Source organism: Jaculus jaculus, chromosome 9, assembly GCF_020740685.1.
Source record: "Jaculus jaculus isolate mJacJac1 chromosome 9, mJacJac1.mat.Y.cur, whole genome shotgun sequence".
Lineage (NCBI taxonomy): Eukaryota > Metazoa > Chordata > Mammalia > Rodentia > Dipodidae > Jaculus > Jaculus jaculus.
This window is the reverse complement of record NC_059110.1, coordinates 104,258,536-104,285,224: the sequence shown is the minus strand read 5'-3', so window position 1 is coordinate 104,285,224 and position 26,689 is coordinate 104,258,536.

Sequence of the window (26,689 nt, the reverse complement as noted above, 5' to 3'; positions counted from 1 at the left end):
TTTGGGTATGTATTATCATCACAGCACAACATTGTGTGATATTGATGTTTGCTGGTTTTGTTATTTCAATTTTTCTCATACTTATAGTTCTATGTTCTGAAAATGAATGCATATCTTTTTTCCTTTTTTTTTATTGTACTTGTTAATGGAAGACATGTGTACTTATGCCACAAATATAAATTCTTTAAAAACAGTTTTAATTTTTGCTGGAAATGCTTTTTATCTTCCCTTACATTGATTTCTTTTCAAATTTCACTTGGATTAGTTGAGGTACATGGCTTCATGATTGGATCTTACATGTCTGCCTGTACTTCAGAACCTAGGAGCAAATCATGAAACACAGGTACTGATTGACCCATGGCTTTCCCCTTAGGTTTAGCAATTTGGCAGAATGATTCATGGAAATTAGAGAACCACTTTACTTATGTGTAGTTTTTAATACAAAGGATATAACACAGTGAAACCCAGATTTTTCTTAAAGATACATAAGACAAGGTATGCATATTTATGTGTTGGGCTCAAAAGGGAGAGGTATGGAATTGAACTATCCTCTCCGGTTGTGGTGGCTTGAATGTGAAATGTCCTGTATGCTATGGTCTCATGTTTCTTTTTTTTTATTATTATTAGACCTCATATTTCATTCACATTAGGGTGATTATTTGCAAGATTGAGTCTTGGAGATGCTATGTTACTGGAGACATACCTGTGGTTTTTATAGTTCAGCCCCTTTTCCAGGTGTCAGTGCCAGTGTGAGCCAGCACATTCTTGCTGCTTCCTCCAAGCTGATGTGACAAGATGTGACTTCCTGTTCTTTCTATGCTTCTCTACTACAATAAAACTCCCACTCTAAACTAAGAATAAATGAAAGCTTTCCTTCCATAAGGTGCTCTTAGTCTGGTGTTTTGTCCTAGCTATGTGAAGGCAACTGTTACACTGGCTGAGCCAAGCCACTAGCAAGTTGGTATGCTTGTAAACCAGGCTAAAAATCATTGATCTCTAAATACCATTTGGTCAGTGGTCTACATAGAGTTCAATCTCTAGCCTGTACTCTTTCTAGCGACAGCCCTACCCTTTCAAGTGATATATGATGAACAGTTTGCTGCTAGTACACACTAAGTGGAGTGAATAGAGGAGAGAACAAAAGGCATGAGTGCCCAAAGTGTTGTTTAGGAACACTTTCAGAACATTAAGGGGAAATATTGACAGGAACTTCTAGTGGACCCTAGACTGGTTATTCTTGTTTCACCTGTGATCTTAGACAAGGAAGGCCAAATGTACATATTAAGAATGTGTTATTCATATCTTACTTACTAAAAGGATTTGTATGCACACTAATAAACAAGTGAAAATATAAATTTGTTTATAGATATATTGTTTATGTCATCCACCTTCTACTAAGTGTTTCTTGTCTGTCATAGTGGTACATATATGGGGTAGATAAAACATTTGGAAGCCCATCTATAAATGAATAGGTTGAATAATACGCAACTTATGGTACAAAGAACACATGATTGGGATCTCTTTTTAATATCCTCCAAATAAATAAATGAACAAAGCAGAAAGAAAGCTTATTATCTACAATAGAACTTTGAAATTTACCTCACAGTGAATTTCTATATTGCCACTCTAATAAATATGAGTGAAACATTGGTTTCAAATTGAAATACAATTCAAATAATGGGAAAGATTCAATATTAGGATAGCCATTTATTCAATACATTGTTTCTATTGAGAAGCAAGTACTTTTTAGAAGAATTTCACACATTGGAAAAATCAGGTATTTGTAGCTATTGCACTCAGATGGAGTTCGAAAGTAGTAATTCTGTTTCCTATTTTGCTGTTCTCTATAAATCGAGAAAAACATCAGAGACAATTTCACTCAGAGTGACATCAGTAACTGTGTCATTGTCCTATGATTTTAGAAAAATTTTGTATAGTATGATTTATTTGAGTTTTCTGTGATCTCAGAATACCACAAATTGATTATTCTTAAGGTCCATTCCCCAAATTAACAGAATATTTTGAAGATTATTTTAAACATTGTTTTAAAAAACTTATAAGCTATCTTACAAAGTTCAAAGGATAGAAGATTAATAATTCAGACATATTTACTAGTGATACAGAGTATGTAGGAAGAAATCAACTTTGATATACAAGATGGGAATGAGAAAACCAATGTCACGGTAATGAGGTACTGAATAAGTAAGTATTTAGCTTCTGTTATGTGTTTAACCTATTTGTTTTACCCACCTCGGGTTGCAGTGTTGAAAAAGGAGACCTATTAGCTGGTATTAAGAAGCTGCAAGCAAGTATGGAACAAGCCATGGAGTATGATGTCATGAAACATGGCTTTAATTTCAGCTCTGATTCTTGGTAAAGTGCTCCTGAGAGTTAAAATTTGGGGTAATGTTTAGAATGAAGATACATACAGAATTGCAGATATCTGGAGGAAAAAAAAAATCTTTCTAGGTAAAAGAAATGGCAATTGCAAAAGATTTGAAGTGGCATTTTCTGTTGATATGTTCAAGGAAAAATAAGGGATGTCAAATGGCAGAGGAAACAAAAGCACACACTGACACATGGGATTGAATCAAGTTAGAAAGTTTTGGCAAAGAAAATAATCCAGAAAGGCAAGAGACAGCATAGAGAATGGGAGAAAAAATATGGCCAATGCATTTATATGACAAAGTATTAATATTCAGAATAATTAAAGAACTCAATAAAATTAAACAAAAGAATAATTAACCCAATAAAAAGAGCAAGTGATCTACACAGTGCTGAAAAAATGCAAACAGACAATACCATATTTTTAAAAGCTCAATATCTTAGGTCTCACCAATGAAAAGAAATCAAGGGCTAGAGAGATGGCTTAGCAGTTAAGGCACTTGCCTATGAACTCTTAGGACCAAGGTTCAATTCTCCAGGTCTCACATAAGCCAAATGCACAAGGTGGTACATGTGTCTGGAGTTTGCAGTGGCTAGAGGCCCTGGAACACTTATTCTCTCTCTTTTTCTCTTCTTCTCTTTCTCAAATAAAAATGAACTTAAAAATTAAGAAAAATAAAATAACAAAATCAAAACTACATTATAATTCCATCTCACACTGAGTAGAAGGGCCATCACAAACAACAATAATAATAAGTGAAAAGTGAGGTGAGACACTTAGGCAGAAACCCAGCCTAAAACTATAAATGTGCCATGTATAAAGTATAAAACTATGGAATAAAAGGTGGTCATTCTATCTCTAGAAAGCTTATAGAATACACACACACACACACACACACACACACACACACACACACGGGATACAGCATTAAAAGTTGAGAATTTTTGAGAGCCAGAGGAATTTTCTGAGCAAAATAGATAAAGCCCAGAAAGGTAGATATACAGAAGCCATAAGGAGAAGATAATTTGAGGCAGAAATGTAATGAGCTCTATCCGGTGTTATGATAGGTAGAGATAGTCATGTGGAAGAAGGGCAGACAGGGCCAATTTAATACCATTAGAGGTTAGAAGATAGTTAGCAAGGTAGAGTGCAGAGCCAGGCAGGCAGTGGTGAACCTCATCTGTTCTGCAGTGTCGCCTAATGTAATTGGGGAAAAATCAGTTACTGTTTTAACTCACTTTCTTTTACAAATAATCACCTTTCTATGTTAATTACTCTTGAATATTAATTTTAGAGCTCCTCCCTTCTTTGCATTTATCTGCCTCACCTTACTGGCTTGAATCTTTATCTGCCATCCTCAGAGAACCCTTCATGGTGGAGTTGTGCAGGGAAGACAGGGCTGACTTACCTACTGAGTCAAATATAATCCTTACAATTAGAGTCTCATCAAACTACTTAATTTTTTTTTTTTTAATCAGGAGAAGATCTGGGGAGATGGCTAAGTGGTTGAAGTTCATGTTTATAAAGGCTGGCAATTTGGGTTTTACCCTCCACTTGCCCTCATAAACAAGCTGCACAGAGTGGTGCATGCATCTGGAGTTTATTTGCAGTGGCAAGAGGCCTTGGTAAGCCCTTGCTCACCCTCTCTCTTACACTCCTTCCCTCCCTCCTAATAATAAAGAAAGAAAATATTTTAAAGCATAAAATAATAAAATCAAGAGGACAAATACCTGTTTGGTTAAACAAAGTATTTCATATTAACTGTTAATATATTTTGTGAGCTGTTCTATTTTATATTTCACATTATCATAAAGTATTTACTTCTTTTTTTTCATTAATTAAAGAGCCTTGAAGAAAAGGAAAACACCTGGAGTCCATAATAGCCATAATGTGTCCAGGGACCCAGACCTATATTGCCTATAGATGGGCAGTTTTGGAGCAAAGTCTTAACGAAAGCATTTACCTCTTAACTCTTCCAAGGAAAATGGTCTTATACTGACTAGAACTACTCCCTATGGGTAGGCTTCCTACATCTTTCAATAAAGTGTCATGCGTGCCTTTTCTGTCTTTCAATCCCATTCTTCCTTTTACCAAGCTCAGTGGCTTAATCACAATAGGAATTCACAGTGTTTTCTCCTTGGTGCCCTTCTCTACCTTTTTAGCACCTGTATTAGTTACATGATGCTTTGCTGGGGGCAAATACATGAGGAGGAGTAGCTTAGGGGAGAAACAGCTTGATTCTGGCTTGCAGCTCTGGTGGCTACTGCAGAGCTGTCATAGCAGAGGAAGCAGAAGGTCAGCTGGTCAGTAAGGAAGCAGTGAGAGAACCGGAAGTGGAGCCAGGCTGTAAACCCTCAAGTCCCACTCCCAGTGACCAACTACCTCAAGCAAAGCTCTACTTCCTAAAGTTTCTAAGACATTCTCAAGCATCAATGGCAGCTGAAGACCAAGTGTTAAATATATGAACCTATGCTGGACAGTCTGCAATGGAATCACAGCTGTGCCCATTATGGATTGTTATTTTAGTCTACATTACTAAAAATATGTTTTATGTCACATTTTAAACAGTTTAAAGGCTACCCTTTTACCATGAAACTTTCTGTTCAGGAAAGATCTCCATCTCTTCTGTTTGTATATAATTTCCTGATCTAGCTATCTCTTTTCCATACCATATTACTTCCTGTCTTAAATTACATTTATGTATGTGAATATTTGACGCAAAGAGAGCTAATTGCTTGACTGATTTACATTCTTCCTCGTGTTCCTCATTAGGAAGTGAATATCCTTATGTAAATTAACTTTCTCTGTCTTGTCAGTTGCTAACTTCTGACCCATGGGATTTTAGAAGTTATTGAATTGGACTTTCAACAATGTACTCTTAAGAAATGAGCTGCACCAGCTGGCCAGAGCCTTGTATGTTGGGTCTTTTAATCTTCTTTCTTCCTGAGATAGTGTTATGTCTTGAATCTGAAATCCCCTCACATGTTTCTGTTTTCCATGCTCAATCCCTAATCTGTGGTGCTACTTAAAAAAAACAAACAAACCTATTTTATTTATTTATTTGAGATAGAGAGAAGTAAAGAGAGAGAGGTAGTGAAAATGGGTGTGCCAGGGCTTCCAGCCACTGCAAACAAACTCTAGACGCATGCACCCTCTTGTGCATCTGGCTTATGTGGGACCTGGAGAATTGAACCTGGGTCCTTAGGCTTTGCAGGCAACAGCCTTAACCACTAAGCAATCTCTCTAGCCCTATGGTGCTGTTTTTAAGGCTGTGGAAGCTTTATCTTTATCATGAAACATACTATTCTTTGTTATGAAGAGTCTATATCCATGTATAAAATGTAAATCTACAATATTATAAAAATGAAATTTTCTTACATGTAGAAATTATAAATGTCCAAAGATATTAAAATTCTAACGGCCTCGATTTGATCACAACATATTGTGGAGAAGTATGGAATTACGACATGGCACTCCACAAATGTCAATAATACAAAAATATTTTTAAAGTGGCATTGTATACCTTCATAATTTCAGTCTTGTCATCCATAAAAAGCCCAAATAGAATATAATCATCAAATTTTTCCAAATAACAAAGCAAAAGTATGAAATATGTCACTTCAAGACAAGGTAGGATTATGCATACTTGAATGTTGTTATGATGTGAACAGTCTTGATTAAGAATAACTGTGATCCACAGACTGACAGAATAGTGCCACAGGCTAGGGACAAGCATAAAAAATGTAAGCTAGTGGGAGGTGTCATTTCAGATTCAGGCACCTGCAGATTGTTTAAACCATAATTTACTTTGGGTACTGCATCTGTAAAGGCAGAATATGAAATTTTCAGATTCACAGTGATAGACTATCATGACTGTAGAAATATGTTGCAATTTTTATGGATGAGACCAGAGGACATATTAAGGCAGTTCTTGTCCATAAGCTAAATCCAACCCCCCGTCTGTTTTTATGAGCCAATCTTAGAACACAGCCATACATGTTTGCTTTAGGTATCCCTTATGAATGTTTCATCATCACACAGCAGACTGGATGAGGTTCTGAGGAGTAGCTGCTTGGGCCGCAAATCCTAAAATACTTACAATCTCACTCCTTATATAAAAACTTTGGTGACCTCTAGATTAGACTGAGATAAAAGAGCAGAAATAGCCAAAACAAAATGCCCCATCTGAAAAAAAAAAAAAAAAAAAGGAAAGAAAAGAAAAAGAAAAAGAGTGAAGCAGGCCTGCATGTCTACAAAGAGAGCAGGAAGAACAAAAGTGATTCCCATGAAGATGAAGGATACAATGCCTCGGGTGTTTGAGAACATGGCCTATGTGTTGAGGAGTCTGAAGACCCATCTGATTTCTTGGCCAGTGAGATTCTACAAATAGTTTGATACATTCAATCTTTTGGGCTTAAGTTAGCTTGAATTAGATTTCTGTGGCCAAGAATCAATGCCCATAGGAGCAGTGCTGGCTCTAGAAGCACATGATCAGGCCATCTTAGTTTAGTTTGTAACACATACTGTTTAATTCCTTAAACAAGCTTCAAGAGTGTCACTTGTGAGCTGATACTCATAGCTTTTGTTCTTCTCCACCATTGGCATCCCTCTTATATTTGTGCATGTAGGGGGCATCAATTTTACATCATTGACCATGTCCAAGGTATAACTAACATATAATAGTATGTTTGTGTGGGGGAATCAATATTACATCATTGAACATGTACAAGGTGTAACTAACATGTAACAGTCTCAAAGATCAGCTTATGGGAATTTTTATATTATTGTCTATGAATGTATGACCTTGATTTCTCTATTCTCTATATCTTCTATGAAATCAGTGAACAGCAAGGATCTTGTGAGGAACAGACATTAACATGTACAATATGTAGGTTTACAAGAATGGCATAGCATTTATTAGTTTTAATTGTTACCATTGATTGACTAAGATTGATTACTAAGATTGACTAAAGTAATAGTAAATATTCAATATCCCTTTCTACAACCTTTTTATTTATTCATTTTCAAAATAAGTAGTTAGCAACAGTAATGGGGCCTATACAAAACAGAAAATGATTCACATGTTACTCCCACTTTCATATAACTTAGCAGCATGAGTCCAAGCTAAGTATTCTGACTATATCTGTCCCTGGGCATAACAAGGGCTTGGAACAATTTAAACACATCTTTCACTGACAAGTAGTGAAAAAATCATTTTGGAAACTCTATAGCTATCTTTCATTCTGTTTTAAACATAAGCTGATTTGTTACTAAATCAATCAAGTTTACTTTCTTTCCATTTATACAATGAGTTGTTTAAAGGTAAGATGTGGGTTGGAGAGATGGTTTAGAAGTTAAATCATTTGCCTGCAAAGCCAAAGGACACCTGTTTGACTCTCCAGGACTCATATAAGCCAGATGCACAAGGGGGCGCATGCATGGGGAGATTGTTTGCAGTGGCTGGAGGCCCTGGCATGCCCATCTCTGCCTCTTTCTTTCTTTCTCTCTCTCTCTCTCTCTCTCAAGTAAATAAAACTAAAGTTAAAAAATTAAAAAAAAGGTAAGATGTGTCTAAGGTTAAGATTAAAAAATAGAAAAAGACAGCATGAAGTTTTAGACATAGTTCCAATTGATTTACTATACTATAGAATGTGAAGGCTGGTTAAAATAAATCGCCACTGGAATTGAATATCACCACAACTTACTTAATTGTTCATACCTCAATAATTTTTGTGCTTCCCATACCAGGACAACATAGTTTTTTTGTGCAAAATAATAAAGTAGTTTGTTTTCTTTTTCTTTTCCTTTTTTTTTTTTTTTAACTATGGAAAGATACTGTCTCAACTTCTTATTCTCAGAAAGAATTAAAAGAAAAATACCTTGGAAACATTCAGTTGCATCACAAATTACTGGAATTCTAATAAAATCAATATTAATTTATGTCTCCAACTTGCTGCATTTAAATTAGAAGAGATAACATTCAAAGTAGGAGAAACAAACAATAAAACAGAATAGCATAGTGATAATAAAACTATGATTTACAATTCTGCTTGCTTCAAGTTGAAAACATCTATAGCACAGAATGTGTTTTCATTTAGAAAATCAAGGAGATTCTCAGCAAGCAAATTTAAACTATCTAGATTAATTTGTATTCTCCTTACACTGTAAGTTTGCTGCATGCAGAAGAAGGACAAAATGATCTTCTGCATCCTGTGGTCCTCTGTGTAGCAGGTATTTCTTCTTTTTAGTCGACTCATTGGAATCAGATTGGTCTCAAGTAGTGGAGATGAAGTTCAGTGGACAAAATGTAGACATTTAGCATTATTATTTTTATATTTATATATCTGATTTTAAGAATGGGTCTTTCCATGCATCTCAGTCTTGACTCAAACTTGATATGTAGCACTGGCTGGCCTCTATCTCACAGTCCCCTTGCCTCGGCCTCTCAAGTGCTGGAATTACATGTGTTCACCATGAGCAACTGTTTTAAATAGATCTGAATATCTTTGAAATATAAGCTAAGGGGAAGAAATAAAAATAAGTAAGTCAAAAGTCTTTATGATTTTCTATCTTCCTTATGTTTCTTTCTGAGAATAATCCTTGTGACTTGTCATTGCTGAACACTGAATATTGTCCATGTTATGAAATGTGGCTGTCTCATAAGAACTCAGTTTATGATTTGTATAATTCTTGTTACACACAGACATAACAATACTATGGTCTACTTCTGAATGTCCGAGGTATAGAATATCATGATCCTACCTTGGAAATATTACTGTTTCTTTGAGGGAAGTGTGCTGACAAAGGATGACTTTGACTACCAGAGGCAAACTCTATGAATCAATACTCCATTTAAAGTGTTTAACAAAAATCCCAGCACTCAGGAGGCAGAAGTAGGAGGATCACTGTGAGTTCAAGGCCACCCTGATGCTACATAGTGAATTCCAGGTTAGCCTGGGATAGAGTGAGACCCTACCTCAAAAACAAAAAAAAAAAAGTGTTTGACAAAAACAAAGAAATCTCTCACTTTTGCTTCTCAAAAATAGAACTGTTGGCCATGTGTGTAGGCTAGTACACTTCTCCCTCTCCAACATAAAGGATTCCTTTGTCCATTCCCAAAATGTACCTTTTGTAACAAAGCTTTTAAAAGTTTTATATGTTCAAGGTCAGACATATAGTATAGGTGAATACCTCAATGAGAAACATCCACTGATGAATTTAGTGAGAGTTAGGCAGAGAGGTAAAGCCTAGCACGAGAGCTCTCTAGAAACTTTATACTGAGCTGGAGCAAACTATTCCCTCACAGGTATACAGGATGCTACCAGATCTTCTAATTTTCCTTGACCTTCCTTAAATTCAGATCCTTGTGTCAAATTTTAGAACTTGAGTATGTTAGAGACTCATTCTATCAAAAGTTGATCAACTATTAATGATATGTTTGGTGTGTGAATGCAGCTAACTTCTGAACACTAGTTTGTAAAGACACGAGTTCATGAATGTGGATATTTGTGCTTATTAAAATATAATTGAATAAATGGATGGATTCATTGTCTTTCTTTGGCAATCATGATAGTTTATCTCAACAGAAAGGCTTATAACATCCGCCTGAAAAGCTCCTATTTCATGGTGAACCTTCAAAATATGACTAAAAGTCTCATCAATTGCAAAGAGAGTATATTTTTCTAACAAACTAAGATGTGTTTCTTGCACAAACAATTTTTTTTTCTAAACTTATCTGACTATTTTGAGGAATTTGCCTTATGTTAACTCGTCCATTATAGGTCATGCAGTACCAATCCATCGGGTATCACAATGCTGATAGAGACCCGCTGTGCTAGAAAAAGGAGGAAAGTCTTGCTGAGAAAAATAAATGGGACAAAGTTGGTGCTAAATCCATAGCAAACTGCTACTCAGACCAATGGGGCATGAATAGCTTTGTGACTGCTCCAATAGATGTCAGCCAAGTGCCGCCTGAGCTCTCCTGACAAAACCAAAAATAGAGTGTGCCTCAGCTACCTGTTTCACCTGAAAACTAGTGAAAAGCTATTTTAGGCAGAGAATGCATCACCAATTATATAATACCTAGGTATTATATCCTTTCTGAGAATAGAGTAGAACTGCTATTTTAAAGGACCGAGAGGGCAGAATGCTCTGGAATAAAATAGTTTCTGTGTCTTCCTTTGAAGAGTCACTTGCATATCCAAAAGGTTGGCATATTTTAACCAATTTTCCATTTTCAATTACCACCAAGTCTCAAAGCACAATAGCATTTAACCCATGAAGAATACAACATTAAAAACACTCTTTCCATTGGGATTTCATCCTAGCTGGCATCTGTCTTTTTTTTTTTTTTTTTGTTTTTCAAGGTAGGGTCTCACTGTAGCCCAGGCTGACCTGGAATTCATTATGTAATCTCAGGGTGGCCTCGAACCCATGGTGATCCTCCTACTTCTGCCTCCCAAGTGCTGGGATTAAAGGCATGTGCCACCATGCCCGGCTAGCATCTGTTTTCTTGATAGCAAGAAGGATGGCATCGCTAATGAGCATATTTATGTCATGTCTTGCAGGATCTGACTCAAGGTTCTGACACCTCCTGCAGGGTTTACTACATGAGCCCAAATGGGTAAAGGAGGTGGCTCTGAGGAGAGTCACTATTTAATTAATCACTATTTTTCCAGTGGGATATATAGCTTTTGAAGCTAAGAAATATCCAACCCACAGAAATTATAACCAAACAAGTGAATTATTGCACTGTTTCTTAGTTATCAGTTCCTCTCCTCAATTGGGCATAGATGTCAAGTTTATTATATTCTTTCTCAGGCATATTATTTGACTGACTCTCAGTTCCTCCACACCATTGGTTGTGGGAATGTTCCTAATATTTCTTCCTCACAATATCATCTTTCTCCAATCAAGTCCAATTTCCATGCAAAAACTAGTAATTTAAGCAGAGCCAGGTGTAGTGGTGCACGACTTTAATCCCAGCACTTGGGAGGCAGAGGTCAGATGATCTTTTTGAGTTCAAGGCCACCCTGAGACTATCAAGTGAATTACAGGTCAGCCTGGGTTTAGAGCAAGAGACTACCTAAACAAACAAACAAACAAAAAACTATTATTTTTAACAGATATCCAGCTCACTATAGCCAAGTAACCATACATTAATTATTTGCACATCCTTCACTGAAAACCCTACTCAAGACTCATGTCTTCCTTGAAATTTCCTTACATGCAATCGTTTCCTAGATAATTTCTTTGTAATTCTCTCTCCCTTGGTTCAGAATCCAACTAACCTGTTTTGTCTGCCTACACCCACCCCCCTTTTTCTGTTTTGCCCTATTCTATTCTATTTGACTACAAATACTGACTATCCAGTGGCTATCTCTTCCACTCAGTATTCTCTGAGCCTACCCTCAAATTCTTTCAATTCCTTGCATAGTTTTGTTGGGATAAGTGTAACTCATTTGCTTTGTCTGCCTCATGGCACAAATACTACTTCAGAGTAGGCTTGCTCTCATCTCTTGGGCATGTAAGAGAAAAAAAAGAAGGTTGTCAAAACATACTAACTAGTTAAGGTAAAAATAAGAGTGGCTTGGTTAATGTTAACTTGACAGGATCTCCAAGCATCTGGGAGACAAATCACTTGGCGTGTTTGTAAGGGAGCTTCTAGATCAGGTTTGAAGAGATACCTTAATTGTGGACAGCACTGTCTGGCAGGCTGGAGCCCTGGACACAAAGGAGGAAGCTTAGCTGATTACCAGCATTCATTCATGTCATTCTTTTTCATGACCAGGAATGCAATTTGACCTGCTTCTTAAGTTACTGTCACTATGCCTTTCCCACCAAAATGAACTATACCCTTGAACTGTGAGCTGAAATAAACTCACCCTTCCTATGTGACGTCTTGTCATGTATTTGGTCATGGGAAAAGTAACTAAGATAATGAGTACAATATAATAGAAAGATAAGAGCATAAAGAAGAAATACAATTTGTGAAGAAAAACAGCCATATAAGAAGTAACACACTTTAAATTTTAAGAATAATCTTTCACTTCAAACTCTGTATTAAGAAAAAAGATATATTCCTAGGTCTTGGATAAAATCAAAGTTGTATGTATACCACCCCATGTGCAGATTACATAAACTTTCAAATTTCCAGTTTAATTTGGCATGTTCACTGTTACATGCTTCTAAGATATAGGTAAATTTTTATCCTTTCATTTGAATACAATAGCTTTTAGGATATAGTAGTTAGATTGTATGTGCCAAGGAATTTATGAATCCTGTGTTTCTGGGTCAGGAACATTAATATTTGCATTTAATTCGGTTTCTGTCATGAAGGAGCTCTCAGAAAACAAAATACTTTTGTAATTTAAGTCTATTGCACCTCTATTCATCTCATTTCATGAGAATATCACAGGTCAGCAAATTAAATTGCAGTTGCATTTCCCTTGTGTAATTGCATTATTTTTAATAATCAATGATTAAATTTAAAAGAGATGCATAACTTTTGTTTGATGAGGTAATAGAAAATTTCAAATATGTGGGATTAAAAACTCAATTAGTGAAGATGCCATTTATTAAGTTCATGGCCTGATTAAAGGTAGCAATTGTCAGTAACACAAAAGGAGAAATAAAAACTGGATATAATTGAAGCTTCCTAGAGAGTACCATTATTAATATTTTTTTCTCCTTATTTTCTTTAAAACATTATTTGGCTTGAAAATCAGGGGAAAGCAAATGTTCTGATGACAGGTTTACAAAGTGATTACTATATTGTAGATACAGTGATAAGATTTCCTTTTCCTGTGGCAATTATGTTTTAAAAACTATAAACTTATAGTCTTCTATTGAGGTAATGCAACCCTTTATGTCATATTGTTTGCTGTATTTTTAATGAGTGAATCTTTGGATATTCTATGAAATGAAATTCTTTCTTGGGTTACACATTTATATAAATTGTTGAACTTGTTAAATCAATATTCCAAGCTAAAGTTAACATGTCTCATACTAATTTGGTTTATAATGCTTTAATTTAACATGAAGAACTATCACAAACTCTTTCATGATTATCTAGAGAGGCTTGATTCTATATAGCCATTACCCCCCAAAATATAAAAATTCAGGGTCCAAAGATATATTAATGTATCCCCAAGCACCTCAAAACTGTGGCTGAAATAACAATGTTTACTCTGTTTAGGAGTCTGAACATCTTTGGAATAAATTATTCCTAAAAAGTCTGACTTGGGCTATGGTTGCCTGAAAGCTAACAGCTGTAACCATCTGTAAGATGACTTAGTCAAGGCCTGGTGTCTGTCTGGGCATGGGATAATCACACTTCTAGATTGAGGGTCTTCTGAGATTACTCTGTATGTGGTATTTACAGGATTTTGGCTTCAGGAGAGCTGTATTTCCTACACTTTGTATCAGGAATCCCCAGTCATGTATCCCAACAGCAAAAGAAAGAGGTAGATATGATATTCTTCTTTCTCATGTAGGCTCAAAAAGTCCCCGTTGGTGCTTTTGTCTTGTTCTCTTTATTAAATATAAAAGTCCCTAAAGCCTGCCATATCCATTGAAAGAAGGAAATAGATTCAAACATTTGCTCAGAGGAGTTCCTAAAATTAGAGACATTTAATACCACACTAATATCTGAATGTTCTGTTATTAAAATTAATTTATCTAAAGCAAATATGACAAGATATATTATTACAATATTTTCTAGACCCATTAAAGCAATATTCTTCAAAGTGGAAAGCACTGTTAACCATTGCAGAAAATGGGTCAGAAGGAATGTAAGGGCTGGTGGTTGGGGAGGAGCAGTATGGCCGCATTTGATAGAGACAGACAACGTTCTGTTATGAAGATTGGTAGAGCTTCAGAGGCCACTTCCCTTCCTGGTGAGGTACTGACAGATGGTGTTTGTGAGGGGAAGGAACATCATTATTTTCTGGGGTGCAGCTATTGGTGAATAATGATAAGGAAGGATACAGTGGTACTGAGTGACAAAAGGGAGCACAATATGGGAAAGATATAAGACATAATCAGGTCTCAAATTGAACAGAAATAAGCACTGTATAGGTACTCCGCTAGGATGACTGTCATGTTAGGATTATCTGGAAAACATTTTTAAGTAAATATAATTTTTAAAAGTTTCAGCAGGCAACTACAAAAATGTTTACATGAAAATCAGGGTCCAGGGATGACGTAGTGGTTAAGGTGCTTGCCTACAAAACCTAAGGACACATGTGACTCTCCAGGTCCCACATGAGCCAGATGTACAGTGATGAAAGAGCACAAGCTCTCACATGTTCACAAGGGGGAGTATGTGTCTGGAGTTTGATTGCAGTGGCTGGAGGCCCTGGAACACCAATTCTCTCCATTTTTGTCTTTCTGTCTGTCTCTCTCTCTCTCAGTTTTTCACTCTCACATAAAAAAGACAGTCTGATGGGCTTGACTCAAAATGCAGGATCTCAAAGGAAGAAGAGAATAGAAATGGCGTTGAAAAAGTACTTAAATATATAATAGCTAAAAACTCCAAAATTTTGGACTAGATGCAAGTTTATAGATTAAAAAAGCTAAGGAGACACCAAGCAAGGTAATATGTGTATCTTATGCCAAGACACATGCATAATCTTTTGAAATTGTAAACAATGTAAATAGTGTGAAAATGGCAAGAGATGTACTCTCCCTAAATCAGAGGAGAAACCACTGAATAAGCATGTCAGTCCCATGGGAATATATGCAGGACAAAAGGATATAGAATGCTCAAAATGATTCAAGTCAAAATGTAAACCTGGCAAAAACTATTCTGGAGAAATAAGGAGAAATGAAGACATTCTTATTTGAAAAATAAAACATGTATGTACTTTTTTAACATATATATTTAAAAAAAAGAACAACTGAAAAATATTTCCTGAACAGTAAAATAAATAAATTAAATAAATAAATAAATAAATAAATAAAATAATAAATAAATAAATAAACAAATAAACCAAACTTTTATCTTGGGATAAATAAGAAGGTACACAAAAATACATTCATAAATGTAAATAAATTCAGTTGTCTCTAAAATTTTTGTATACTTGGTCACAGTTAGTTCGGTGGTTGAATAAAAGTATATAATGTAGTCTGAGGTAGGTGCTTGTATGCAGAATATACATATGGATATACATTATATGTTGTGAGTGCAAAAGAATGTAAAAGGCAACACTTGTACAGTTTATTAGAATATCGAACTATTATTCAAATGTTCTTTGCCTACAAAACTATGTAAAGATTTTTGTTTTTTTTCTGATAAAGCATCTGACTATATGTTGATCCCAGATATTCAGAGTGCTGTTCTAGAAACATTCACAACATTTGTGATGACTCAAAAGATTTTCTATATGCCAAAGACACACATTATTCACAGATAGAATTTTCTATTTCACTTTCCAAATGTAAAGCTTACTGAATATTTTAACCTACAACAAACTCTCTTCTTTAAAATATTTATCATAGTGATAGCTTTATATCTTCAGATATTCTTCATAAGTTTATAATATGGTTTACATTTTCTATGAAATGCAGAATACTTCCTTAATGATGGCCATACTTTGTTGTCTTTCTTTTAAAAAATTAAATTAGTTGTGTACACAGTGTGTACACAGTCATGTTAGTACCAGTGTTAACCTCCTCCTTGTCCTCTCCCCTTCACAGGGACTCTTCACGTTGGGGAATATGGTTCATGCATTGTAGGATTAGCCATCAGTTATGGGTAACTGGTAGTGTTTCTATGCATAATGACCCAACCTGTGGCTCTAACAATCTTTCCACCCCCACTTGCATAAAATTTCCTGAGCCATGTTGGATTCATTTTAGCTCTACTTCAGTGATGAGGTCTTGAGACCCTCTGTGTCTCTGGATATCTGGTTTGGTAGTTGAGTGTTCTCTTCTATCTCCTTCACCCTTGTTCTGGTACCAGGATCACTAAGAAAGTATCACTCTTGCTCATTTCCCCAATTACTCTTGGCTTCAGCTGGAGCCCTATTGAGGTGTGATGGGCTGATTCTCTCTGAGTCCATCTCAAAAAGAGAACCAAGTTCTCCAACAGAGTGAAGTCAGCACCAGATAGATGGGATAACCATTATACTTTTAGAGAGAATTTAATACTTAAAGGCCTTCTTGGAGCCCATAATTGGTGGGAGCTTGATAAAGGAGAGCAGGCTCATCTTTTGGAACTGATTCTGACTTGTTTCCCAGCTCCAGCCATGGGCTCTGTTCCACTGAGCACATCAATTAGCCAAGTCAAGAGCAGGTTGTTATCCACCATGGATGTGTGCTACTATTGCGATTGTGTGAGCATCATGTCAGGTTGCTACTGTGTAGCTGAGATCACAAGTTTCTTGGAGAGATGTTGATCAGTTTCTTCCAGTCACTCATGTAGAACCAGTCTGGTGCATGACTTTCTTCCAGGTTCCATCCGGGTAACTCCATGTTCTATACCAATGGTATATGTTGTTATCATAGGTAGGATCTTTCCACTAACCTTTGGTGGGTCATCAAGTACTCTGACAGAAATCTGTCTACTTTTTGGAAATCTTGTAGGTCTCTCTGATCAACAGCTCATTGTAGATATTAACCACATGCTGGTACTAAGAATTAGAGGCCAGAACCAAGGAAAAGAGGGGAGAAAAGGTAGGTAATTTAAAGGAGATAGAGAGAAGAGAGAGAAGAGAGAGAGAGAGAGAGACAGAGACAGAGAGAGAGAGGAGAAGATTAAGGTTAGTCTTCATCTTACCCTCTCCAGGGCCCTCTGATTCAGGTGTTCCCTCTAAGGACCTGATGAAGGTTCAACCATTTAGTCTTTTTTTTGGGGGGGGTGTAGAATTTTATGGTACCATCGCCATTTGGGTCTAGTTTAATGTCCACCACTTCCACACTTACCCTCCCCTCCCTCTCCACCCTCCCTACTGTCTTGTCCTCAAGATGCTCAAAATGCTTGTTAGGTATTTCAGCATCTTTGTCCAATTCAAGTTAGGAACCACAGATGAGTGAGACCATGCAACATTTATCTTTCTATGATTGACTGAGTTTGCTGAGAATGATCTGTTCCATGTTCAACCATTTTTCTTCAAATTTCATTGTGTCATTTTTCCTTACTGCTGGGTAGAATACCATATTTTGGTTATCCATTTGTCTACTGATGTACATCTTGGTTAACTCCAGCTCTCAGCTATTATTAATTGAGCAATTATAAACATGGTTGAGCAAATCTTTCTGAGCCAAGCTTTTAGGGAAAAATGGGTTTGCAGGTAGCTCTATAGTCAACCATTTTAGGAGTCTCCGTATTTCTTTCCATAGTGGTTATAACATCTTACATTCAAACCAACAGTGAATGAAAGTTCCCCATTTCTCCACAACTTCACCAGCATTTGTTTTGTTTTGTTTTATTTATTTATTTTTTATTAGTTTTCTATTCAGCAAATACACGCAGTTTGGTACCATTATTAGGCTCATCCATGACCTACCCCCTTGCCATTGGCCCCTCCTTATTGAGGTATATGGGTCATGCCTTATGGGGTTAGTCCACAGTTATTGGTACGATAAATGTCTCTGCATATCCTGAACCAACATATGGCTCTGACATTCCTTCCTCCCCCTCTTCCGCAAAATTTCCCTGAGTCATGTTGGGTTCATTTTTGGTCTGCTTCAGTGATGAGGTGTTGGGGGCCTCTGAGGTTCTGGCTCTCTGATTTGGTAGGAGTTGATTTTTCTCTGTATTGGTCTCCTTCCCCCTTGTGCTGACATCTGGCTCATCAGGAAATCAGCACCCTTGCTTGTTTCGCTAATTTTCCTTAGTTTCAGCTGGGGCCCTTTTGAGGTATGATGGGGTGGCTCTCTCTTTAGGATCTGCATCTATCTGAAAAAGAGAAGCAGATTCTCCAACGGAGAGTAAGTTAGTTCCAGGACAAATGAAATAACCCCCCCCTTTTTTTTTATTATATAGGTCTTTCCCATCCTTGGTTAATGTTATTCCAAGGTATTTTTGTTGTTGCTATTGAAAATGGGACAATGTTGCTTATTTATTTCTCTGTATCTTTGTCTTTTGCATATAGAAAGGCTACTGATTTTGTGCATTGATGTTATACCCTGGTACTTTGCGGAAGAAGTTAACTCAGCTAACTTCTTCCTTTCCAATTTGTATCCCTTTTATTTCTTTCACCTGTCATATTACTTGAGCTAGGTCTTCCGGTACTATGTTGAAGAGCAGAGGTGACAGTGGACACCCCGTCTTGTTCCTGATCTCAGTGGGAATTCCTTGAGTCTCTCCCCATTAAGTATTATCTGGGCTTTAGGATCTTTATACATAGCCTTTATTATGTTGAAATATAAACCATCCATGCCTACTCTCTCCAATGGTTTTATCATGAAGTGATGTATTTTGTCAAAGGCTTTTTTCTGTATCTATCAAAATGACCATGTGTTTTTCTGTTTAAGCTTGTTTATGTGGTGTATTACATTGACAGATTTCCATATGTTGAACCACTCCTGCATTTCTTGGACAAAATCTACTTGGTCAAGGTGGATAATGCTTTTGATGTGTTGAATTTGGTTTGAGAGCATTCTGTTCAGGATCATTATGTCTAAGTTCATCAGGGAAAAAGGGCTATAGTTTTCTTTTATTGTGTCATCTCTGTCTAATTTTGGTATTAGGGTGATAGTAGCTTCATAGAAGGAGTTGGAGATTTTTCCCTATTCCCCGATTATGTGGCACAGTTTGAGAAAAATTTGTTTCAATTCTTCCATGAAGGTTTGATAGAATTCAGCTGAGAAGCCACCTGGTCCTGGATTCTTATTTTGGGGTAAGTTTTTGTCTACCTTTTCAGTCTTGATGGGTGTGGTAGCTTTATTTAGGAGATTAATCTGCTCTGAGTTAAGCTTTGGTAGGTGGTATATCTCCAAGTATTCATCCATTTCTTCCATATTGTCCAGTTTTTGTGGAGTAGAGGCTTTTGAAATAAGTCCTGATGATTATCCCAATTTCACTTATGTCTGTTGTGATCTCTCCTTTTCCACTTCTAATTTTGTTAATTTGAAGTGTCTCTTTTTTCTGCTTGATCAAATTTGCCAGGGGCTTATCATTCTTGTTTATTTTTCAAAAGAACTAGCTCTTTCTTTCATCAATTTTCTTAACTGCTTTCTTGATTTCCAACTCATTAATTTCTGCTCTTATCTTAATTATTGCTTTCTGTCTGCAGATTTTTGGGTTGGATTATTCTTCCTTTCCCATTGCATTTAGGTGGATGGTTAGGATATTGATCTGTCTTTTTATGAAGGCATGTAGTGCTATAAATTTTCCCCTGAGGACCACCTTCATTGTGTTCCATAAATTTTTGTATGATTGTCATTGTCATACATATCTAGAAATTTCACAATTTCCTTTTTTTTTATTTTATCCATTACCTATTTATTGTTTAAATGTGTGTTGCTCAGTTTCCAGGAGCTGATGAGATTCTTGGTGCATCTTTTGTTGTTAATTTCTAGCAATACAACATTGTGATTTGATATCTTGCAGGGAATTATGTCAATCTTTCTAAACATATGTAGGCAGACTTTATGACCCAGTATGTGATCTATTTGAGAGTAGGTTCAATGGGCTGTTGAAAAGAATGTGTACTCTGTAGATTTGGGGTAGAATTTTCTGTAGATGTCCATTATGTCTAATTGATCTATGGTTTTGCTGAGCTCTGCCACTTCCCTATTAATTTTCTGTTTGGATGATTTATCTATTGCTGGTAGTGGAGTATGGCAGTCCCATACTATGATGGTGTTGCTGTTTATTTCTGTTTGGTTGTCAAGTAGGTTTTGTTTTATGAATTGTGGTGCACATATGTTTTGTGCATAAAGATTGATGATTGTGATGTCCTCTTGTTGGATTATTCCCTTGATAAGTAGGAAGTGGCCTTCCTTGTCTTTTTGATTACTTTTGGTTTGAGGTCTATTTCACCCAACATTAGTATAGCTACATCTGCTTGTTTCTTATTTCCATTTACTTGGAATATCATTTTCCATGCTTTCACCCTGAGGAGGTGTCTCTCTTTAGTGGTGAGGTAGGTTTTTTGAAGACAACAGATTGAGGGGTATAATTTTCAATCTACCCTGTTAGTTTATGTCTCTTGATGGGTGAAATAAGCCCATTGATATTTAGGGTAATGACTATGAGGTTTGATTTAATCTCTGTCATTTTATGGTGGTTTATATGGTTTGGTATTTTCTTTGACTTTGTAGTTTTTTGTGCCTTCTCTGAGATTGGTTATTGTGATCTGCATCTGTGGGCACTTGAGGTTGATTATTTGATTCTTCTGTATGGAGAACTCCCTGAATTATTCTCTGCAGATTTGACTTTGTGTTTGTACAGTTATAAAGCTGAGTTTTATCGTGGAAAGTTTTTCTTTTGCCATCTATTATGAGGGATACTTTTGCTGGGTTGAGTAGTTTGAGTTGGAAGCCATAGATTCAGAGACTTTGCAGTGTTCCATTCCAGGCTCTTCTGGCTTTCCTGGTTTCTATTCAGAAGTCTGAGTAATTCTGATGGAATTTCCTTTACATGTAATATGTTATTTTTCTCTAGCTGCTTTTAGGACTTTCTCTTTCATATCATTGTTTAGAGTCTTAATGATAATATGTCTTGGAGAATTTCTCCTTTGGTGCAGTCTGTTTGGAATTCCGCTAGTTTCTTGTATCCTGATGGAACTTACTTTTAGGAGCATGGGAAAGTTTTCTTCAATAATTTTGTTGAATAAGTTCTCCATGCCTTTGGTCTGAAATTTTTCCCCTTCTGGTACTCTCATGATCCAAATGTTGGATTGTATAAGGATGTCCTACAGTTCCCTCATGTTCTGTTAACAAAAAAACTGTTTCTTTTGTCTGTTTTGTCTTCCAGTTCTGAGTTTCTATGCTTCATTTAGCTAACTCTATTCTTATGAGCTTCTATGAGTTTTGGGCTTCTTAATTTGGTTTATATTTTCCACTGTGTTTTTATGTATATTTTCCATCCCTCTTTCAATTTTCCATTTCACATCATTTTCTGATTTTCTTAATGCTTCCTGGAATTCATCCTTGGTTTTCTTTATGTCTTCCTTGAGCTTAGCCAGATGATCATTGAGGTCCTCTTTTTTTTTTTTTTCTCTCCTTCAGATCATTTAATTGGCTTTGGATCCCTTCCTGGTTCTTATCTATTAGGCCTAAACTAGCAAGGGCAGCAATTCTGCTATTTGCTTGGTCAGGGTTTCATAGCTTATATCTTTATTTTGGGGTTCTGATCCCAGTGTCTCTTCTATGTTTTGATTAGAGACATCCATTGTGGGACTGGGTGATCTTACTGAATTTATTTGCATTTGATTTTTCAAGCTATTCCTTTTGCACTGTGTTCTGTCCTTCATAGTGTAGGAGTCTTATTTAATTTAGGAGGAAGCTGTAATCTACCCTGTGGGTCAGGTGACATGTGGGGGGTTGGGGTCCCCTGTTGTGGGAAAGCCTAGGGAAGGGAAAACCCAGTCTGATGGCCTGGGTCTATGCAAGTTGCAACAGTGGTGTGTGGAGGTCCCTGGTGGAGGCAGGGGATGAGGGATAAGTGCTAGCCTGCCGACCTGGGTGTGTGTAGTGAGGTGGGAGACTATGTTCACAAGTGGAGGTCCCCTGCAGGAAAGATGGCCTGCTGGCCTGGGTCTATGTTGGGGGTGGGGAGTGGCAGTGAGTGGGACTGCATTCATGCCTGCAGGTCCCCTGGGGGACTGCTAGCCTGCCGGCCTGTGTCTGTGCATGGGGTGGGGTGTTGCAGGGAGGAGGTGAGTGAGATGGCATTCACAAGCCTGGAGGCACGGGGCCTAGGTCTCCTTGCCGGTGGTTGATTCAGGAGGAATCTGGGGCTGGAACCGTGGCTAGCGAGGCTGGTTGAGGTTATTGAGGGACTAGTGGGCTAGCTGAGAGCTTGGGAATCAGCAGATTCCCTTTTTTTTTTTTTTCTCCTCTGTGCCCTCCCACTGGAGGTCTATTTGAGTCTGCTCACCCCTAGATGACCTAATGAACACTCAACATCTTGCCTTTCCTTCTTTGTGAGGTGTGGCACAGTTAGGTGGATGCCATCTTGACCAGGAGACAAAACCATGTCGTTATTGGCCTTCAATATAACATAGTTATATTTGGTTTGATAATTTGAAATTTACTATCTGTGAAGGTGGTTTCATTGCTTCTCTTACCTGTACATCTGTGGTACTTATGTTTGTTTCCTTGCATGTCTAATAAGGAGTGTGTGTGTGTGTGTGCATGCAGTTTAAAAGGACGATATTTTGGTAATATATTGTAACTACCCATAATAATGTTCTGCCCCAATCAAGGAACAGATATGTTTTTTGTTATTTTTGTTACAAATTTGATTGAAGTAATCCTGAAAGGCCTATGTTCCCTCCCCCTACCACGCAGTGTATGACCTTTCTAGGATCTCTTCAGAAGTTTTAAAAAATGTATTTTATTTATTTACTTGAGAGAGAGTTAATGAGAGACAGAGGGTGAGAGAGACAGAGGCATATAGAGAGAATGGGTGGGCCATGGCCTTCAGCCACTGCAAACAAATTCCGGATGCATTTACCACCTTATGCATCTGGGTTAGGTGGGTACAAGGGAATCAAACAGGGTCCTTAGGGTTTGCAGGCAAGCACCTTAACCACTAAGCAATCTCTCCAACTCTCTATTCAGAGTTTTATTTCTATATTTTTATACTTTTTCAGGATGGTTAGTGCCTGTGTTTGAGTCAGTGCCAGCAAATTATTGTTCAAGTATCATCTATATAGCCCATTATGCAGTTAAATATACAGCATTTATCATGGAATCTGTTTTGGCTTAGGCTGTCATCACAAGTCATTCAGTTATTTCCCCATGTTCAATCAGAGGGTGGAAGCTGGGGAATCCCCTCCCATGTATTCTGTGAATGCATGTCCTTACACAGTGCACATGGTTTTCCAGAATGTCACTGACTTTATTGAAAATTCTGGCATCCTCAGCATTGCCTCTGGGCCACAGTGCACTGTTAGATCCATGAATAGTATTAAGGAAAATGTTGTGATTAAGTACAACTCTTTGTCAGTGAGAATTCTACTGCATATGGGTGGGCCTGTATAGGTTTGGAGAATGCTTTCATGTTTAACCCATGTCCTGGTCTGAGCTGACCCTGGGTGTATATACATCATTATCCTGACTCCCAGCTTTTCCTGGAATCTTATGAAGTCTCTTGATGGCTATAATTTCCTCTGGTTCTATGAACTCCAGATGCTACACCCTTTGCTTGCATCAGGGAGCAACCAGTATTCTCTTAAAGGCTCTCAGCCAACACCCTGCTGCTTCCAACATCACTGTTAGACATGGTGTGCTCCATGATCTACTACAAATAAAGTCAGCCCTCCAGGGAGAATTTAAGAATGCATCTTTTCAGGACTGCCTTTCCCTAGCAAAGAATCCCTGGACTACTGTTCCAGAATTGTGTGCGGGCACTTGCTTTCCCTTACTCTATAAGTAGATGCTGTGGTATGGGCTGCAAACCACTGGGATATGTACCTGAACTCCACAAGCAAGATGGAAATGGGACAAACAGGACCTCCACAAATACTTGCCTTTTGCACTTTGTCCTCTTGCTATGCCTGTAAATGAGCTTCTGCTGCGTGGGAGTGAAAAATACAGTGCCAGCCATCTCAGTGTGGTATCAGAGCCATAGCCTGGGACCTGGGAGAGGAGACACAAGGGTCTCTTCTAGTCCTGCCTGTTCCTTCTTAGAACAATATGCTCAAATGATGATTAATAGCTTTCTTAACACTTGTAATTTAAGGGGGAAAGAGAATGTCACACCTCAAGTATTACATTTTCCCACGATTGGTGACATTTAGTATATTTTCATGGATAGATATTTCCCCATTTTCACTATGGCTTTAGGGGAATTTTCCTGAAAATGGGATCTGTTGTTCCCCCCAAGATTTCTACTATAAACTTTTACCATTATTTGCCCATGATACCCATGATTCTCATGTCTTTTTTTTTTTAATTAGTTATAACCCAACATGTGGCTTTAACAATCTTTCTGCCCCCTCTTCGGACTCATGATTTATCCCAACTTTTTTACCTTAACAACAGCTTTCTTCCCCTCTCAAAACTCTCAGATGGCAATACCATGACCTAGAGTCTAGCATGTTAGGCTCTAGAATATTAGGCAAGGACTCTAAGACTGAGCTATGAATCTAACCCTCTATCTATGTGTTTATTATTTATTTTCTTATTTGTTATTTAATTTTGAGACAAGGTCCCACACAGCTTAACTGGAATGACCTTGAAGTTACTGTTTAACCCAAACAGATCTTGAAATTATGACCCAACTGCCTCAGCCTTTCAAGTCAACTGGGATTTCTGGCCTGAGTTATCAGGTCTGGATTTTTTTTTTTTTTTGATTCATTTAAATCTGCTTCAAGAGTTTGGCAAATCATGTTTTTTTTCATTATTAATCAAATGCATATTTTATCTAGGCTTCTTATGGGAAGAAGTAAGATATGTTCAGATTATCTCAGGTGCTGAAAATTTTGTTGCACTGAGTCAGAATTTCCATTAGTGTCAATGGAAGACTTCTTCAGGAAATCATTATTCAATTTAGTCTTAGCAAGAAAAAAATGATGTTTTTTAATTCATTTTCATTCTATCAATTGATATATAATATTCACAAAGCACAGAAATACAATCAGTTAAGATTGCTATATGCAAAAGCTCTAGGGATAAGAGTTTCATTTTTCATCTGAAGAGGAAAATTCTTAGCTACCTTTCACAGATTATGTTTACATCAAATAAATTTTATACTTGTCTGGTGATGGAAATTTGAATAATGGATGTCTTTTCTGTTGTTCAACTTTCAAATTGGTTTCTCATGTGGTTCTGGGATTTTACAGCTATTTGCTCATTTACTTTTTTTTTTTAAAACCAGAAGCATTTGATCTCATTTTTCACACTGTTATTTTCCAACACGGGAAGTAATGTTCCATTTACGTAGTAACTCCAGTTTCCTAATCTGGTTGACTATATTAGTTTTCTATATTTGGAAACCAAAATCACACACACACACACACACACACACAGGCACACCTATGTCTCTTTAATGCAATGTTCTCCAGAGATAACATCTGCCTAACTATTCACAGGGCTAATTAATGAATTACTTTTGTTGCAAAGTGTCCATGTAAAACTAAACGAGATCACACATAATGCCTAGGAACTTAAGTGCTTGTCAGTGATGACGTGTGCTTTAACATCATCAGATTTACAGAAAATTATTTTCATTTGACTGGTAACTGAAAAACTACAATAAAATTTTATAGGACAGATACAGTTTAGGAGAGTTGGCCTTGTGATTTTATAAACCACATTAGGTAAAAGTCCGGTACTACTGGATACATGTGAGTATATGCTCTCTATCCTCCCTAGCACTTTTTTGACTATAAAAATATGGCTAGGAGACACCAATATAGCATGGAAAATAACCCCATGGAACTTTGAATACTATTATCTGTCTTCAAACATATATATATATATATATATATATATATATATATATACACATATAGGCATATATATATATATGTATATACACATATATCATCACTGAGAAATATGTAGCAATATTTTAATCTTATTTTTTAAAATTTAGTTACCAAATTTACTTAAATCTCCTTTTATAATTAAATTAATAGGGTACTAGAAACTTTGATTTCACTAGCTGTTTAGTGTTCAAAATATTTTTATTATTTTTGCAATTATTATTGTTCTACAAGGGTCTGTTTATCATTATATCATAATGAAGTTGTGATTAGAGTTCAAGGGACAAACTTTATCTATGGAGGTGGGGGGCAAGGACCAAGTTTGGAACCACCATCCTAAGGAGCTGTGGTGAAGACAGGAGAAGCTTTGTTCTGTATGGTCATGTCAGTGGTGATGAGCAGGATAGAAATGCCACTTTCCATCTCTGTCTCTGTGTGCGTGAACTGGTCTGAGCTTCTCTCTACAGTCTGGGGAGTTTAGTTTTTAGACTTTTTGTCATAATATACGCTTCTCTTAAGCCTAAAGTACTTTCACTCTCTAAGCTACTTGCTGGTTGAGTATTTTGTCCCAACAAGTCTTTTTTTTTTTTTTCTTCTCAATTTTTATTAGCATCTTCCATGATTATAAAAAGTATCCCATGGTAATACCCTCCCCTCCCCCACTTTCCCCTTTGAAACTCCACTCTCTATCATATCC